Raw genomic sequence first — 17,722 nt, forward strand, 5'->3', positions numbered from 1 at the left:
TCCTAGAGATGCTTATAGATGCCTGGAGACTATAGCTAAGTTTTAAATTTTCTCATATGCTACTACACAAATATCATTTATGTTTTCTGTTTGTAAAAGATGGGAATGGAAGAAGATATTGCCACCAAGTCTGGATAATGGGAAATGGAGAGAATTTTCTTCTGTCTCTGTCTTTTTGGTCTTCTGGTTTTTGTTAATGTGATTTATGCTAAAACCAGAAATGTAGGCTTTTCTCCCTGAGTTTCTAATGTTTATTGAACGTATTGAAGGCTACAAGTAATGGCTTGTAGCCGGAAAGTATCCAGCCATGTAACCATTCTTGTTACATTAACAATGGCTGGACACTTTCCAGACAGCCCTCATATGTCCTTTTTGCTTCTACCACGTTTTTCAAACAGCAGTCTTGATGAGACTCCATTGCACTGGAGCTCCAGGTTGTGTGTGGTGGTTGCAGGAATGAGTGGTGGACAAAGGGTGAGAGATTGAACAAATCCTTCCATGATCTTCTGGCTCTTTTGCTGTATTATTCTTTGGAATGGGGATTAAAATCACATGAGGCAGTATTTGCAGCATAATAGCAAGTCACTGGGGAAGCCACCAATGGGGAGAAGCTGACCTTTGTCCAAGTGCTTCAGCTGTCCTAGGATCAACTTTGACGTCCCTTTCACTGGGCTCAGGCTCCCAGTATTAGATTGTTGTTTATTTCAGAATTCCTTTCACTGGGCATGGGCATTTGAAGGCTGTGTCAACTCCCACCCAAACCCCTGCCTCAACAAGACCACACCTTCAACTCAGGTGTTACTAGCAAAAAATCTAAGGACTTACATGTTCACGTGCTCCATTTATGCAGAGATTTACTTAACAATGATTTACTGAATATCTACTATAAGCACAGTACTGTAAGAAATGAGGGAAAGAGAAAGGATGATTTTAATAAATTTTTTTCGATAGCTTACAGCAAGGTTTCTCAACCTCAGCACTATTTACATTTTGGACTGGATAATCCTTTGTTGAGAGGGACTATCCTGTGTGTTGTAGGATGGTTAGCTACCCAGGCTCCTCCCCACAGTTTTGACTGTCAAAAATACCTGCAGACATTGCCAAGTGCTCCTGTGACAAAGGGTACAAAATAGCACCCAATTGAGAATCACTAGCTTATAATCTTAGACATCCTAAACACCGTCCTAGACATACTAGACACATCCTAGACATCCTACACTTCCTAATTTAAGGGCTCTTAAGGAAGATGGCTTGAATATAAGAGTAGGAAATGTTAAATAACTTGCCCACAGTCCCAGTGGTAATAAATGTGGGATTTGGATTTGAAACCTAAGTCTTTCTTATTCCACTACATCTCCAGACTGCCATACAACACTTGATTCGAACCCCAAAGGAATTTCAGACCTGGCTGGAGAGATGTGATGTCAGCCACATAAGTTCCAGTGTGTTCTCTGGAGAATAAGTGGGGAGAGTGCTCAGAAGAGAGAGGTAACAGTGGGCTAGGTAGTCAGGGAACACATCCTGCAGAGATTTGAACATTCTTTGCATATTTGTGGGTCAGCAGTGTGAGTTTGTGCTGAGGGGAGGTAAGATTTGAGCAGACAGCGTTGGGTAGCGGTTAAGAGCAAGCACTGGTTCCAAATGGACTCCATTTGAATTCCAGCTCCTCTTCTTCTTAGTTTTGTGACCATGAGCTAGTTAGGTAATGTCGTGACCCAGTTTCATTGCCTGTAAATGGATTGGTAATAATAGTACATACTCTTAGATTGTAATGAGGATTTAATGAGCTAATATGCAAAGGACTAGAATAGAACTCAGCATCCCATAAGTGCTCAATAGTTGCTATTCAGTACTTGATTCTGTTGGACTTCAAATAGAGTTTAGAATCTATACTGTAAATAATGGCAGCTTTTGAATCAAGACCTGCAAAGATGTTCCACAGATACCAGAATTCCCCTTCCTGTGTTCATGGCAAGATCACAAATTTGGATCAGAAATCAATCTCTGGTTCCATGAACTGTTCTGTTCCTAGGATACTAGTGTTAAATGGCTCAGTCCCTCTGTGGGGGAAAGAGGCATGGGCATCTGTTCAAACATTCATTCACTCATCCATCCATTCAATCAACATTTTACTGAATACCTTTTTAATTCTGGCCAGCAGGTTTCTATTAACCACATCTGGATCACCAATAAGTCACCACTCTACCCATGTGTTAGCTGTACATTTATTGGCTAGAATTGTCATTGTTTAGTTTTAGGACCATTCAAAGTTATTTTTTGTGGGTTGCATTAAAATCCTGAGGTTTCTTCTCGTGCTTTGGTTGGTGCCACTGCTGGGCTTTGTATTTATGGAGAGCTGATGGCCCTGGATGTGGGTGGGGAATCTTCTTCTGGGAATTTCCGCTTTCTTCCTCTCTCCAGCGCTTTATAGCTGCATAAGGTTTAGATCTGTTAGCAAACACTTGTATAATTATGCCCCTCTCTGTTTATAGATTCAGGATAAATTGTCCTAATGGGAAAATATCTGTCCTTCAGAGTAATTTGGATCAGGCTTTTTTTATTTTTTGTGTGTGGTTTACTTGCCTTTCTAAAAATCATTTTGATGTCTGTTTCACCCATGAATCATCTATTGTTGATATACAACAGCACTCAATAAACCTCATTAAAAAATCTTGTCTTGATCTAAAAGTAGTTGACATTGAGAAAATATGTGACCCATCCGTATGCTTTCTCATGGATGCTAAATTTTAAAAAAATGTTGGATTTTAAGACTCTGAGGGGACATATGATAAGAGGCCCATAGAAATGACTGGCCAAAGCCGTGACCACCAACGTGCTGGAAGACCACAGTTTGGCTCAGCGTGTCCTAGGCATCAGTCGTAGTGTGTTTGTATTCATTCATTCTAGAGTCACAGGAGACCTGCTTTGCAAGGTTAGATTATAGAAGAATAACTAAATTTTTAGAACTGATGAAATAGGGATGACTCTTGATTGGATTCTTCAGCTTTGTGGGAGAGAGCAATGCACCCTCCCTATCAGAAAGTGAACAGAGTCCTTCTCTTATTCTGTTATGCTGGGAAAGGACACTTTTGTTCCACAGGCAATGTAAACCTGTGGAAGGTTTGGTTTTTAATCAGTTTGGGCCCATAATTATGCATAAATGCTTCTTTTTGCAATGTTTCTTCCCTCCGAGTAGCTAGAAATACTTAATGATAAGAGGCAGTGGGGTAATGATTAAGCACACCCTTTTGAGTCAGACTAAGTGGGTTAGAATTGGGACTCCAACATTTACTAGCTGTGTTACTTAAGCTCTTTGTGACTCAGTTATTCAGTTCCTTGTGTTACAATAAGGCTAATAATTATTCCCACTTCACAAGGCTACTGTAAAAAAAAAAAAAGAAAGATGGATAACATACATAATGTACTTAGCATAGTGCCCAACGTAATTATAGCAAGAGCTTAATAATTCATAGCTATTATTATCATTATCATCAACTAATATTTATGCCCACTAAACAAAAAACAATGTATCCTATACATAGAAACAATATATAGAAGTGAATCTATGAAATATACTTATCATCTGTCTATATTGGGCACATTCTTAGAGGTACCCACTCCAATAAAAAAAGAAGGTCCAGTATTTTAGGGGAATGTTGCATTCTCATTGCACCTTGTTTATGAGTTAGGGAACATAAAGGTTCAGGATCTTTACTCCCTGAACCTCTTATTGGTGTAATAACTGAGGAATGCTGTAGTTCTAGAAGGAAATGGAAGGAGTGCTCTACCCTCACTTCTGCCTAATCATGCAAGACCACCACTTAGGACGTAGTCTGACAGATGGAGACAGCACAGTGATGTCAAACAAGGCTAAGGTCCCAGTGAGTTAAGATTAGGATTAAGCAAGTCTTCATATCAGACCCAAATTCTCATGTTATATTTTGAGTCCCTTACCTCTTCTATCCTCTGAAGAGATGAAGAACAGCTGGTCAATATCCTCTTTATAATAACCCTTCAAGTAGGAAAAGATTGTTAAGTTTGTCTTTAGGCACTTTTTCACTGTAGACTAAACAACTCCAAATCCTCTAACCTTCCCTCATAGGTTCTATTTTCTGTTTCTTTAATCATTTAGGTTCTCCTTTGGAACCTTTCCAGTGTCTCCACATCTTCCTTAAAGTAAGGGGCCTCAGCCTGGACATACCCCCTCAGCAGGAGTCTGTCTGCCGCCAAATTCTTTCTTATGGGGTAGGGAGAAGAAGAGGCACTTCCCTCTCGTGTCAGACTCCCACCAATGTGAATTCACCCCAGCACTGCAGTTGCCCATTTCTTATCAGTACAACATGCGGATGGATGCCTATTAAATGCACGATCTGCTGTGAGCCTCACCTCTTTGTCAGTTTTTCTTGCATCTAGACATTAAGGCCTATTTGTGCCTGTCATTTTGATCATGACCCCTGAGGATACTACTTTGTAATCAGCCATCATGCTGAACTCTAAACTGTTCTTAATGACCCGTTTCCTTAATGTATGGAAGCTACTTTGGATTCTCTCAGCGTTATCAGCAGTTCCCACTCAAATTAATGGTATTTGTAGACTCTGCCTGTGCATATAGCAATCTCAAGTATTATTTAAACCAGACCCAGGATAAAATTGTAGACCACATTTTAAGTATCCCTTTGTTTACTGAGCCATTGATCTCTTTTCCAGTCAGCAGTGAAACCTGGTTAGGGAAAAGCCGGACTAGATCGTATCTTTTGGCCTGCTGATGAGAATGACATACGCATGCAAACGCTTTCCTGAAATTAAGGTATTATACAGATGTGGTCAAACGTTTAATTCCCAGTACATACACATCCTAAACTGAGCTTAGGCAACAAAGATGGGGAAGGGGCAGAATATTTATTTGCTTTATATTGAAAACCATAGACATACTTTAAACAGCATTAATTTACACACTTATGTGTAAATTAATTATGTATATGTACCTGATTGAATACGTATCATCAATTATGTACCTGATTGAAGGAGTGGATAATGTTAGAATCTAAAACATTAGGAAACTGTCAGTGGAAAAAGCACTCAGAAAGGAAGAAAAAGAGTATTTCTGAAATTATTACAAAATTATTCAATTTGAACCTAATTCCCAGAAGACTTATCATATACCCAGATGCCACATAAAAGGATGCTAATGAATCTATCAGGACTATCACCCTTTGGCAGAAAAGCAGGAAGGGGGAAGGAGCTATTGTGCATTGAGACCTTTATAATATTTGTAAGCCGGACACTTTCTATTAGAGAGTTCTAATACCTTGGCGTTTTCTAAAATCATCAGCTGAGTCTGCGGTGACACAGGAATTGCAGTGTTTTGAGGACTGCTTGCAAAGCTTATTCTCACTTGGGCACATGCAGTGTTCTCCTAAATTCCACGTGGTATTGTTGGTTGCAGTACCCACATCTCTTTCAGATAAACTTTATCTTGGGGTTTTGTTTCCTTTCAGTAGTTCCAAGGGAGGCATGCCATGGGTTGGCTGGCACTCCTGCCTGTTTCCGGGTTGGCTGTTGCACCGACCTGAAGGAAGCAAGTGGGGGTAATTCCAGGACTGGGTAATTATGATGATTATTTACTGTGTGCTCTTGGGCTGCTCTGGAGAGTGGGCAGATTTCCAGCCTGGGCTTGACATGGGTTGGCCTCTCCTGGGCTCTAATTACCCATTCAGTGGCAGTAATGGTACTGGGAATTGAAGCCTTCTTTTGCCTCCTCCACTATAATTAATTGCTTCAAATTCCACCAGACCTGTCCGTTGCAAAGCTCATTGACTTTTAGGGGCTGCTAGATGCCCACAAACGTAACTTGGAGACAGAGGGCTGCAGTGGGACCGGGGCAAGAGTCTGGTACAAACCCCAAGGAGGAGGGTGAGTGTGTGCCTGTCTGTGCAAGTCTGGGAGGGCGGCCCAGGGCTCTAGTGAGTATGTTTGCGCTGAGATTTGTGCCACTCAGCCTCAGGAGCTCTGTATACCTCTAGCTCAGCTCCCTGGGAACACCACCTTGGATGCCTTTCCAAGCCAGGTGAAAATGTGTTCTGAGCAGAAGTTCCGCAGCGGTTTGAGGTTTGGCACCATGATGCTTTTTACTTTTCAACAAGTGTTAGGACTGGCAAAATGGAATAACATACAACTGAAGTTTCTGAAAAGCACTGAAACGTGGGGTGACTCCCCCTCCCTCTGCCAGCCCCCTCTCCTACTTTAAGAAAAGCAAACACTCTTTTCCTGTCTTATTTGTATTCCCATTAATTTAAGACAGGAAGCCTCAGTGGGTGTGATGTAAACAATCGAGCCTCGTGGGTCAGGCTTCCTCATCAGTTTGCAGCTGGAGAGATGGCTGCAAGGCCCAGGCCCATTCCGGCCTCTGGGGGACGACTTGTTGACTGAACCCCGCTGAAGGTGGGAGGGGCGGGAGAAGGTGTAGAGGAAATGCTTAAGTTGTGCAGTCACCAGCGACCGTAATGCAGTGGTGGTACACTCGGTTGCTCCAGCAGAAAGACTCTGACTGTAGATTTCTGGAAAGTTCCCTGATTGTAACTGGGTGCTCCCCCTACCCTCCTCAAGAACCCACGCTGCTGCTAATTAGGTTACGAAGTGAATTGATGCCGGGGGTGGAGCTCCTCGCGGAGGGGGAACTTTTAAGCCGGGCGTGGGTACTGGGCTTGGCGGGGCGTTTTCCCCTCGCGCCCGCTCGACCGCAGGAGGCTCCGGAGCCCTCGGTGTAAACAAAGGTGTCCGAATAATGCGAAGCCCCGAACCCCCTGAAGTCCTCCCCTGGGCGGTTTCCTTTTCCCGGCGAGGGGAGTGACCGGGGAAGGGATTCTGGAATGCCGTGGAGTTTTGACAAGTGAGCAGGGAGTGACGAGCCGAGCTGGGATTACATTACAGTCTTTTCATAACCTCCTCGGCCGGGGCTGGGAGGCAGGCGGGTCCTCCCCAGACCTGTAGCCGGCGGAGCCGAGCCTCCTCCGGGAAGCCCTGCGGGAGCGGCGCGCGGCAGGCGGCCCGTCCCGGTCCCGGCCGGCAGGTGGTCAGGCCCCGGCTCGCCCGGGCGGCTTAAACCCCGCCGAGCGGATTACCCGGGCCAGCTGCTCCCCGCGAGACCACGAGAGCCAGCGAGCGGAGAAGCGGGGTCGGGAGGAGCCCTCGGAAGGTGACTTCAAAACTGGAGGTAGGAATCCGCCTGGCGCCGGAAGCGCCGGCTCCCCGGGTGACCCAGGTGGGTGCGGAGACAGGCTGCAGCCGCACGCGTGGGAATGTGGCCACGCCCGGGGAAACGGGGCAGCCACCCAGCGGTGCGCGGCACTCACCTCGCAGGTCCCCGGGCTGTTTTGTCTTTGCCGTGGGGGAGGTGCCTGTTTGGAGACGGTTTGTGACTTGGGAGGAGTAAAGCGACTTGGAACTGGTTTGTCAGCGACTGGACGGAAGGAGGCGCCCTGCGCGTGTGTGCCGGGCGGGGAGGGGGCGCACGAGGGACGGCGGAGGGGGGCTCCAGAGCCGCGTCGGGGTGCGGGATCCCCGGGAGCCCAGGGCCCGCCCGGCGGGGCGTCACAGCCCAGGCATCTGTCACTGTCCTAATCCCTCGCTTCGCTTCTGGCTTTGGCTGGCAGGGGAATGAATCTGGGGCAGGGCAATGCTGCGGGAACGGTGTTTACCATCCCACGCGAGGTTGTGACCTCTTCTGGGGACAGATCTTTGCCCCCAAACTACTAAACAGCCTGCTTGGACAACAGCTCCACCACCGATACACAAAATATTTTGATTACAGTATCCACAAATGAAAGACTTTTAAAGATGAAAGATGTGTGGAAAGAGAATGGCATTTTCTGTCTCGCAGCTCCTCTCTAGTAGGTAGTTTATAAATACTAGCAGTGAAATGAAGTCAGTTTTGTCTCCATGAGATGGAGGGAAAGGAAGAAGGTAACCAAAGCTGTTATCCTAGGAACCATTTCTGGAAGAAAAGATCCTGCGAATGTAAACAGTAAATGTGTTTAATAAAAATAGGTCAGGGTGCATTTGATACCATAAGAGGGATATCATAAACTCTGTAAATAATATAGAAGTATCTGTAAATACACACAAAATATAGGACTTCCAGACTCCGCACTCTTACATTGTTTTGCAACTCTGAATTCACATTGCAGAGGAATTGAAAAGTAAGGTGCAAGGCAATCTTTTTACCCCTAAATGCTAATGTAGCCATTAAATACTAACCTGTAGGCGCTTTGTGGTTCTCTCCTTTGGCTGAGATGTTACTAGAGTTGAGAGGGTGCAGGAGCCACCCACAGTTAATATCTCAGGATCTGCAGTCAGACCCAGTGCCCCTGGGGCAGCCTCGGGACTCACTGACAGGGTGGGCTTTGGGGAAATCGGCCTGTGTTAGTACCTATGGGGAAAAAGATTTCTCAGAGTGAGTCCCAAACAGAGAGACAATAGGACATGCAAGGGAAAGTGACAGGGGAAATGGATGTGAACTTGAGCGATGCTCCCCAGGCTCTTTGACTCTGTAAGCCTGCACTGCTGGGTATAACTGTTGAGGAGATGCATTCAGTCTCCCCCCAATCCAGGGGGAAAGGAAGACAGCACAAGAGCAGCAAAGTCACCAAAAACTGCTTTTCTGTTTGCCTGTTCGCTTCCTTAAATTGCCCACCAGCCCACCTGGCACATATTAAGGCTTCCTTTGAGCCTTCATGTCTGCTGATCTCTGTGAGCTCCAAGCAAGTCACACTTAGGAATTATTTCATTAAAGGAGACTAGTGACCCCATTGCATCCTGTTTCCTGGGACATTGAAGTCTCTTCTGATCTGCTTCTGATCTCCTTCTTCATGTCTTCTGTTTGCCAGAGGGTTGGCCAATGCCTGTGCTCTGCCTTCTCAAGAGTGGGTTCTCCAGGACACTGTTCAAGAATCTTCCCGATTCTTGCTTGGGTTCTCATTCTGGAATCTGAGTGATGGCCTGAACTTCCCCTTATCAAAACCATACAATACATAGTTTTAAAAGTCAAGTATTTATACTAGGCTTATAACTAGGAACAGTACTCACCCACCACACTCCTCACCAACTTCCATTCCTGTGCCCAAGAGACAACCGCTTTCACCTCTTTGTACTTGTTTCTAATTAGGAAGGGCACCTGCCTATGGTCTTCCCTGCTCTCATGAGCTCTCTGTCCTCCTGCTCCAGTCTGGATCTTTGAGGCCAGCTGCACAGCCATCATCGTGGGTCTCCTGTCATCAACACGGTGGGGATCCATTTTGCCACTTTCTCATGTGGCATTCCCTATTTTCTAAACCCCATGTCTTCCTTTTTCTTTGTGTTCTTTCTTTATGAATTCTCTTAAATTCATCTTCCAGAAGATCTTGAGAAAGCATACATGGGAGGCAAGTGTTTTGAGATCTTCCAAGGTTGACTAATAATTTGGAGAGAGTAAGTGCTCTAGGTTGGCAATCCCTTTCCCTCAGAATTTGGAAAGCATTGCTTTTCCAGGTTTCAATATTGCTATTGAGATGTCTGATGTCATTCTAATTCCTGATGCTTTCAATCTATTCCCCCCTCCATCTGCAAGTTGTTAGGATTTCCTCTTCGTCCTTTGTATTAGGTTATTAAGTATAAAATGTCCAATTTCCTTAACATATCGACTGCTACACTAGAAACAAGTTTTTTTTCCTTGGAGCCACAGTGTTTTATTATGAAAATAGAATTAAAAATTCAGAAAAAAAATGATCCTAATTTAATGAAAAATGTGTTTTTTGTTTTCTGTGCATGAGTTATATGCAACTTGAAAATCGATTTGTTCTCATGGTTCCCAAGGTGAAGAGACATGTGAGTTACATGTTTCACAAGACCCAGGGCTCAAAACTAGCATGAGTTAAATACAACTCACATGGCAGTAAATGTGTTAAGTACTAAGTTTGACAGTTGATATCTCTGACATTTCACTTTGACTCTTCTTGTTTTATGTTTATTGTGAAGGTACACCTCCAGTCTTTCAAATGCATGTTGTGGTTTGTGATTATCTTTCTTTTTTTTTTTTAAAGCAATTTTTGTGAAACCATGGGTCAGTCAAAAATTTGTGTTATTTGTGAATGTGAGTTCTGTCATGGAACCAATGCAGTGTAGACAGCTTGAAATACCAACAAAGTGTTTGGGAAGGATGTGGCTAATGAACACACTGTATGTCAATGGTTTGAGAAGTTCCATTCTGGTGATTTTTAATCTTGAAAATGAGCCACGTGGGTGACCTGAGACCAAGGTAGATCAAAATGAATACAAAAAATGAGCTGAAAGCTGCCATGGAAGTGAATCCATCTCAACCTATGTGTGAATTAGCAAGGATTGATGTTACTATTCCAACAATATTGGACCATTTGAAACAAATGGGCAAGGTAAGGAAGCTGGATGGATGGGTTCTGCATGAATTAAAAGAGTGTCAGAAGAGAAATCGTTTTGAAGCTTGTCTGTCTTTGCTGTCATGACATAAAGGAGAACCATTTCTATACCATGTTGTTACATGTGATGAAACATGGATTGTTTTTGACAATCTCAAGCATTTGGCATGATGGTTGGATAAAGATGAGGTGCCAAAACACAGTCCAAAACAGAATGTCATCAAGAAAAAGCTAACGGTGTCTGTTTGGTGGTCTAGTGCTAGTGTTATTCACTATAGCTTCATGAAACCTGGTTAATCCATTACAATGGCTGTGTATTGCAACCAGCTGGATGAAATGATGAGGCTTCTTATGATTAAGCAGCTGAGATCGGTCAACAGAGACAGGCCAATCCTCTTGCAAGACAATGCTTGACTACATGTTGCACAAATAACGCTGCTTAAGCTACAGAGGCTGGACTTGGAAACGTTCTGTCATCCAGCATATTCGCCAGACCTTGCACCAATTGACTACCACTTCTTCCAGGCTTTGGACCACTTCTTGCAAGGGAAAATACTCAATTCTCAACGAGCTGTGGAAAATGCCTTTTGCGATTTCATTGCCACTCGCTCTCCATGCTTCTTCGCTACTGGCATAAACAAGCTACCATGAAGATGCCAAAACCGTGTCAATAGTTTAGGTGCTTATTTTGCATAATTGTACTGGTTCTTGTTTGAGATATAATAAACTACACTTTTGATTCGAAATCGAACATTTCATATGTAATGACCACATAATATCCCTTCTCTTATAATGAAGTTTCATTGTCATACACTTTGGTGTGAATCTTTTTCCTCCATTTTAGGAGGCTCTCAGTGGACTTTCTCAATCTGGAAACTCTGCCCTTCCATTCTGAACAGTTTTCTAGAGTTTTTTGGGTTTTTTTTTTTTTTTTAATTCCTTCCTGTCTTCTGGAACATGTATTGGAAAGAGACCCTCATGGCTTGAATCTCTAATTTTCTTTCACTGTCTGTCTCCTTTTTAAAAAATTCTACTTCCTAGGAAATTTCCTCATTTTATCTTCCTATTTTTAAGTCTGCATCAAGAGCTCCTTAAAAATTTCTGAAATTTTTTTTATCACCTCCTGTTACTGTTTCATGGGTGAAAAACTTCTCAACTCTCTGGGATCTCCATTACAGCTTCTTTGAAGTGTTTCTCTACTCCCTGCTCTGTTTCTGTTTCCTCTGATTTCTTCTTAGTTTTTTGTTTTTAATCTCTTCCATATTAAAGCCTTTCCTCAAATGTCTGATGAACCTCAACTAATTATTGAAAAGCTTATTGGACAGTTTGCATGGATGGAGCTTATACCGAGGAGTAGCTCCTCCTTACCAAAAGGAGACCTAGAACAGTGTCTTGGAATCTGGAACAATGCCTGGCACACAGTAAACTTTCCATACATACTTGCTGAGTAACTAAATGACATATACAGTCTTGCTGGGGCCCAAGTAGTAGCAAGTACTAAAAGCTCTCCAGGTAATTCAAATGTGCAGCTAGGCTGGCGGTCCACTGCTGTAGGATTAGCTCACCAATGGTTGCATTGAAGGACCAAACCTGTGGGAGTGGAACGTCTTTATTGTCTAGGGAAACTGATCAGGTGATGAGAAATCCCCTAAGCTGAGGGGAATTGGTTGGCTGCAGCATTCTGGGAGCCAGAGGAGAAGAAGGTCAGAAGTCTGATCATTTGGTATGGTGACTTCTTATTCCTCTCTTTTTAAAGTGGCACCTCCTCCCTCAACTATACCTGGTGTCTCTGAGGCCAGAGCTGCCATGATTCAGCAGAGCAAACTAGTTGCAGGACACTGGCCGGCCCTCACTTTGTATCTAGGATGAAGAAAGGCAAGCTGGGCGCCCCCCACCACCACTCCAGCCCCCTCTCTGCATGGTTCCTCCAATTCCAGAGATGCTCTGGGGAATCCCTGACTGCTTCCAGGCTTTCTGCACTGCCATGCTAGGTGTCAGCTTTCTCTCATCTGCTAAGTCATTTACCACTATTCTGTCTGCATTCCAGCTTCCAAAATTTTGTTGCAATCATTGTTTCTCCTGTTCTCTGTCTTTGAGAACTTAGTATGTCTCCCACACACACACTCCTGCCCTGTGCTCTTTACAATTCCTTTGCTGTCATTTCATTCCTTTGTGTTTACTGGCAAGTGAGTCTCCCTGCCCGATGCCCCCAGCTTTACCCTGGAACCCTCCCCTCGGGTGTCACTTCTGCATTTATTGCCTACTACTGCAGGTGCCACTCGGGACAGAAATGCAAATGGGCCACTTTGTCCTTTCATCTCAGTGGTAATCATTGAAAATGGCCCAGGCCCTGAATAAAGTAGTTATTGGGCATTCATGTCGGCATGTTCGAATCTTCTCCACCAGATCATTCATCGTGCTGCCTTTCAGGCTTGGAGTATCCAACAGAGGCACTTCCGAATGTGTTTGATTCTAGAATGCGTTTGATTCTGCAGCTTATCAGGGTTTGTCTGTGAGGATAACCTTACAGCATGTTCACTTCTTCCAAATATTAACATATTCAGTCCTCCCCAGCAGCCCGCTGGGTGGGGGAGAGGTCACGTGGGCTTGGAGGCATTGTTCTCCACAGTGATTAGCCTGCTCCATTCCACACCCGAGACACCAGTGTAGGAAATAGCATGAGATCCAAGTCTGAGTAATGAGGTGTGAAGGAAAATCTGTTGTGGAGCTCCTAGGGAAGGTTTGCTCATTACTAAGAAAAAGACACAAAATAGGTGGCTCCTTTGCTTCCTCTGTATGTTGCTGTCTAAACTGCTCTAGCATCTTGCCTCTAGCCTTAGGATGAAGCCAACACGCAGGAGAAAGCAGGTCCCAAAGAGCCCCAGAGAAGCACAGCTCGGAGCCTCGCCCTTCCTCTGCACTTCCTGGCATGTGAGATGATTAATTTCCTCCCTGTTTAAGCCATTTGCATTCAGAGTTTGGTATTATTTGCTTCCAAGCTGATACAGGTGGAGATTTATTTACCTATCACCTCATCTCCAAAGAGAGTTTAGGCAGACCATGGGCTCACTCAGATTTAAGCTGCTTAGTTCATTTGATTCTCATTTTGATTCCAAGTAGAATTCCTCTCTACTTGACTATTTTTTAGGCAGATGAAAGTAATTTTATTCTCTCTTCCAACTTCAAAGGAAGGAATAACTGTTGAGACTTTTGGGGGGAAGTGGAGGGTTCCTTGCTTTGGAGAGTCTAGCTGATCCCAGTGAGATATAATAACATCCTGGGCTGTCACCAAAGTGAGGACTGTTTTTAGATCTCACGGCACTGAAGAAACCTCATGCTCCGGCCTGTGAAAAAGTTAAGCACCAGGTTTCACTCCTTCCTGTGCTTGTGGAGGCCGACAAGTCTGCCTGCACACTTGGTATTGTTTCTTCTCTCTTCCATCTCTTGTCTGTATGCATCCCAGACTTTGCGAAGTTTTGAAGATGAAATAAACTCCGGAAGTGCTCAGTGGTGTCAGGAAGACCAGGATGCAGGAGAAAGTAGACTGTTTGTTCCTGTGTTTTCTAGTCTGACTCAAGTGGCAGTCATGCACTGTCTCTATTTTTATGAATGGAAGGCTCTCTTGATCTGTTCCATTCCTGATATAATGTTAGCCTGAAGGGAAACCCTTACTTGCACTTAGCATGATACCATCGTTTTCCTGCTTGTATCTGTGTCTCTTACTAACCTAAGACTTTAAGGACAGGCACTTCATATTGTAATACAGCTAAGATTTATTGAGCAGTTACTACCTTCCAGACACTGTTATGAGCTTCATATGCATGAGCTCATCTCATCCACACAAAGATCCTTTAAGGAAAATATTAATATTATCTCTGTTTTACAAAGGAAATCACTGAGGCGCACATAGTATATAGGGAAATTACTCGGGGTTATCTGGCTTTTCAATGGTGAAGCAGTGATTTCAATGTCAGCAGTCTGGTTCTGAAGCCCATTCTATACTATACAGCACGTATGCTTCATACTATATAATTCATTATATCCTGAACACCTTTACACCATCTGTGGTGTGCAATAAGGAGTCAGATATTATTGTGAATGAATAAACACAAGGATTTCATGTTATTGCAGACTCATTAATTTTAATGGCAGCATACTTTCCCATGTTGTCATAGGACCATAATTTGTGCAACTATTTCCCCAGGACTGGACATTTAAGTAGTATGGGCTGGAATGTCTGAGACTGAGAAATCTGTCCTGAGAAATCTGAGACATGTGGTCACTAACGGGGAGGTGACCGTGAGACTTGTTTAACTGTCATCTTCATTCTCCTTCCCCCTCATATGTAATTCTTTACCCCTCAACCCCCCAAACTTTAGGGGCATTTCTAATCTTCGCCCCAGCCCCATTGCTATCAGTAGAACTTAGCACAAAAGTAGAGGGCATTTTGGAGGCACTAATATCTTTGAAACTTTTTCAAAGGGTCCTTGTTAGCGTTAATTGTCAGGAACTTGCCATTTGAAATGTGGATCCCTGAAATGTCACCTGCCAAGTGCCATTTTTCCAGGTGGTTTCTCATAACATGTCTTACTACACTTTTGAATCTAGAGATAAAGCGTCTGACTCTTTCATTCGTTATTTAAGACTTCTGGCTGACCTCTGAGATTCTTGCTTTAATTGCCCACTGATAGAAAATATAAGTAGAAAATATATTAGGGTGCACACTTTGAAGTTTGTTTTGTCTTTGGAAATTGTGGAGCTTGTGGGGATAGAAAATTAAGGAAAACTGTTATGAGACAATTTTGTCTGGTTAGTGGGCTGTTGTCTTAATAGTTTCACTTGTTAGCTCCTTCATAAACAAACATACTATGCCTTACACAATGTAAGCATTCCATAGAAGTTATTTACACATAAAGCAGTTTGTTTGCATAAATTCTGAGATCTGCTAGATGACCTTGATGTTTTCATTTAACCTAAATGAAAAACATCATTTTTTTTTGAAATGTCAAAAGATACATGTGTCCCAGATACATGTCAACTATATATGCGTATGTGTGTGTGTTCTCATTCCATCCCCCGCCCCCAGTGCATTCTCTGCCTTCCTCTGTACTAAGAGGATCATGTCTATGAACTGCAGCATCTGGACTCTCTTGCCTTCTGCTTCTGGCTGGGTTCAGCCAGTGGGAGGCCCTGGCCAGGGGATCAGAGGGAGGAGAGAGAGTATTGGGGTATCCATCCTTCTCTCTACACCCCACCCCAGGTTCTGACGATGGCTGACTTCTAAGTTCTTGAGGGGGATCTCACTTTCATGAGTGCCCATGTAGTCTGATAATGCTGCTTCCTCCCTGTGCCCTTCAGACTTGGGTGATAGTTACCCTGCTGTTGCTAGCCTCGGGGTGCTGCACCCTGCCTGACTCCTGCCTGCCCTGCACCCCTGTAAATAGTCCCTGCACCTCTGTTAATAGTCCCTGCATCAAACACTCTTCAGTGAAGCCTGTCCAAGTGTGCCTTCTGTTTCCTGCTGGGCCCTGGCCGATACAGTCTGTGTCCATCTCTTTCCATAGATTATCTTAATTGTCACATCTGGGTGTAAAATGCCAGTTTGTTCACTTTACTACATCTGAATTTGAATTGTATCTTGTCTGAGAGTTGTCATCTTATTCTTGTGTCTATTCTGTCCTTTCCAATAGATGAGGAGGAGGATTCTCTCTCCCTACAATGTCTAGTATGCTGCTTTACATCCAGCGGCCACAGCAGTCGGCCGCTCTTGATGTAATATATGTAAAGAGTGCATGTACAAGCCGGGCGCGGTGGCTCACTCCTGTAATCCTAGCACTCTGGGAGGCTGAGGCGGGCGGATTGCTCGAGGTCAGGAGTTCGAAACCAGCCTGAGCAAGAGCAAGACCCCGTCTCTACTATAAATAGAAAGAAATTAATTGGCCAACTAATATATATATATGTAAAATTAGCTGGGCATGCTGGCGCATGCCTGTAGTCCCAGCTACTCGGGAGGCTGAGGCAGAAGGATTGCTTGAGCCCAGGAGATTGAGGTTGCTGTGAGCTAGGCTGATGCCACGGCACTCACTCTAGCCTGGGCAACAAGCGAGACTCTGTCTCAAAAAAAAAAAAAGAGTGCATGTACATACGCAGTGTGTGCGGGGGTATCAGATCTGTGACTGCTAATGAATCTTCATAACTTTCTTTTGTGTTTTTATCAGTGTTGGCTCATTGATTTATGCAGTAAGCAATTACCAAGTGCCAGTTATAGGCAACACACTGTGCTAACAATTAGCCTTCATGTTTTTTTCAGAGTCAGAGGTTTCTTAAAGGACCTAAATAATAGAATTTTCTAGCTAGAAGGCATCTTAGAGCGTGTCTAATCCAGTTTTCTTCTTTTTAAGATGAAGCTCAGGCTGTGAAAAGGTTCAGGGCTTCGTCCGGAGCGGTTAGTAGGTGCTAACGGATGATACCAGACCTTAGTGCGTTGAGTCTGCCTAGAGTTCTTTCCCCATCTTCCTCCAGTCACACCACCTGGTCATTTCCTAGGTGCTTTCTGGTGCAGCTGACCTCCCCCAGGTATCCTTTAAAGAGTCTCTCCGTTGCTCCTTATTGCTTCCCTCTGTGCTGCAAATGCAAACCAGATAGTCATGCTCTGAGCTCATAAAAGGGCGTAATAGGATGCAGACAGCAGATTCCAACCCAGACTTCAACGCAGCCCCATGTAGACGGCCAAACATATAGACCAGCCCACCGCTGCTCTCGGACATCTCTTTTCCCCACCTTTAAACCTTGGAGTGACATTTTATGTGGGTATATTAGGTGCGGGGGTTGGGTTGGGGGAGTGAGTTACAAGTTCTGTGGTTATTGGAGCCAGAGGAGCCAGAGTCTCGGCCCTCCTCTGCAGGTGATGTGGTCTCCTTCAAGCCAGGCCAGGGCTGCTGGCAGAGCCTTTCTTGGGGGGCCTCTGCTGCCACCGGGGACCCACGCTGTTCCTGTAATGATGGCCCTTCATGGTGTATTTAGTACAAGGCCCAGAGTATCAGGTTTTCCCTATAAAATCAACCACCTTTGGCTTCACTGCATTCACAGAATCAAGTTGGTTTAAGATGAACCAACAAAAACCTTTCCTTAATGAACAGCAACAAAGCAAATTTTAGATACCGCCAAGAGCAAGCCTAGGTCTGCACGTGGTAAGATGATGCCGGTTATTGAGTGTCCCGCCTTCCGGCTGGTTTTCACACGTGCACATCAGCCAGGGCCTGATAACTCCTTGTTCTGCACCTCTGAGTCTTGGG

General features: G+C 44.2%; 1 protein-coding gene across 4 annotated transcripts in view; it reads left to right on the forward strand.

Annotated features, from left to right (window-relative positions):
• The window catches only part of PDZD2 (PDZ domain containing 2), a 369,690-nt gene that overhangs the window by 165,006 nt on the left and 186,962 nt on the right, over positions 1-17,722 (forward strand). Inside the window, exon 1 of one of the 4 annotated variants that reach the window (XM_012738441.3) lies at positions 5,920-7,213. The exons of the other annotated variants lie outside the window; for them this stretch is intronic. The gene's annotated coding sequence lies outside the window, so the exon portion shown is untranslated. Of the gene's footprint in view, positions 1-5,919; positions 7,214-17,722 lie in introns of those variants that run through there. 4 annotated transcript variants of the gene reach the window in all.

This window comes from Microcebus murinus, chromosome 11 (genome assembly GCF_040939455.1).
Source record: "Microcebus murinus isolate Inina chromosome 11, M.murinus_Inina_mat1.0, whole genome shotgun sequence".
NCBI classification, from domain to species: domain Eukaryota; kingdom Metazoa; phylum Chordata; class Mammalia; order Primates; family Cheirogaleidae; genus Microcebus; species Microcebus murinus.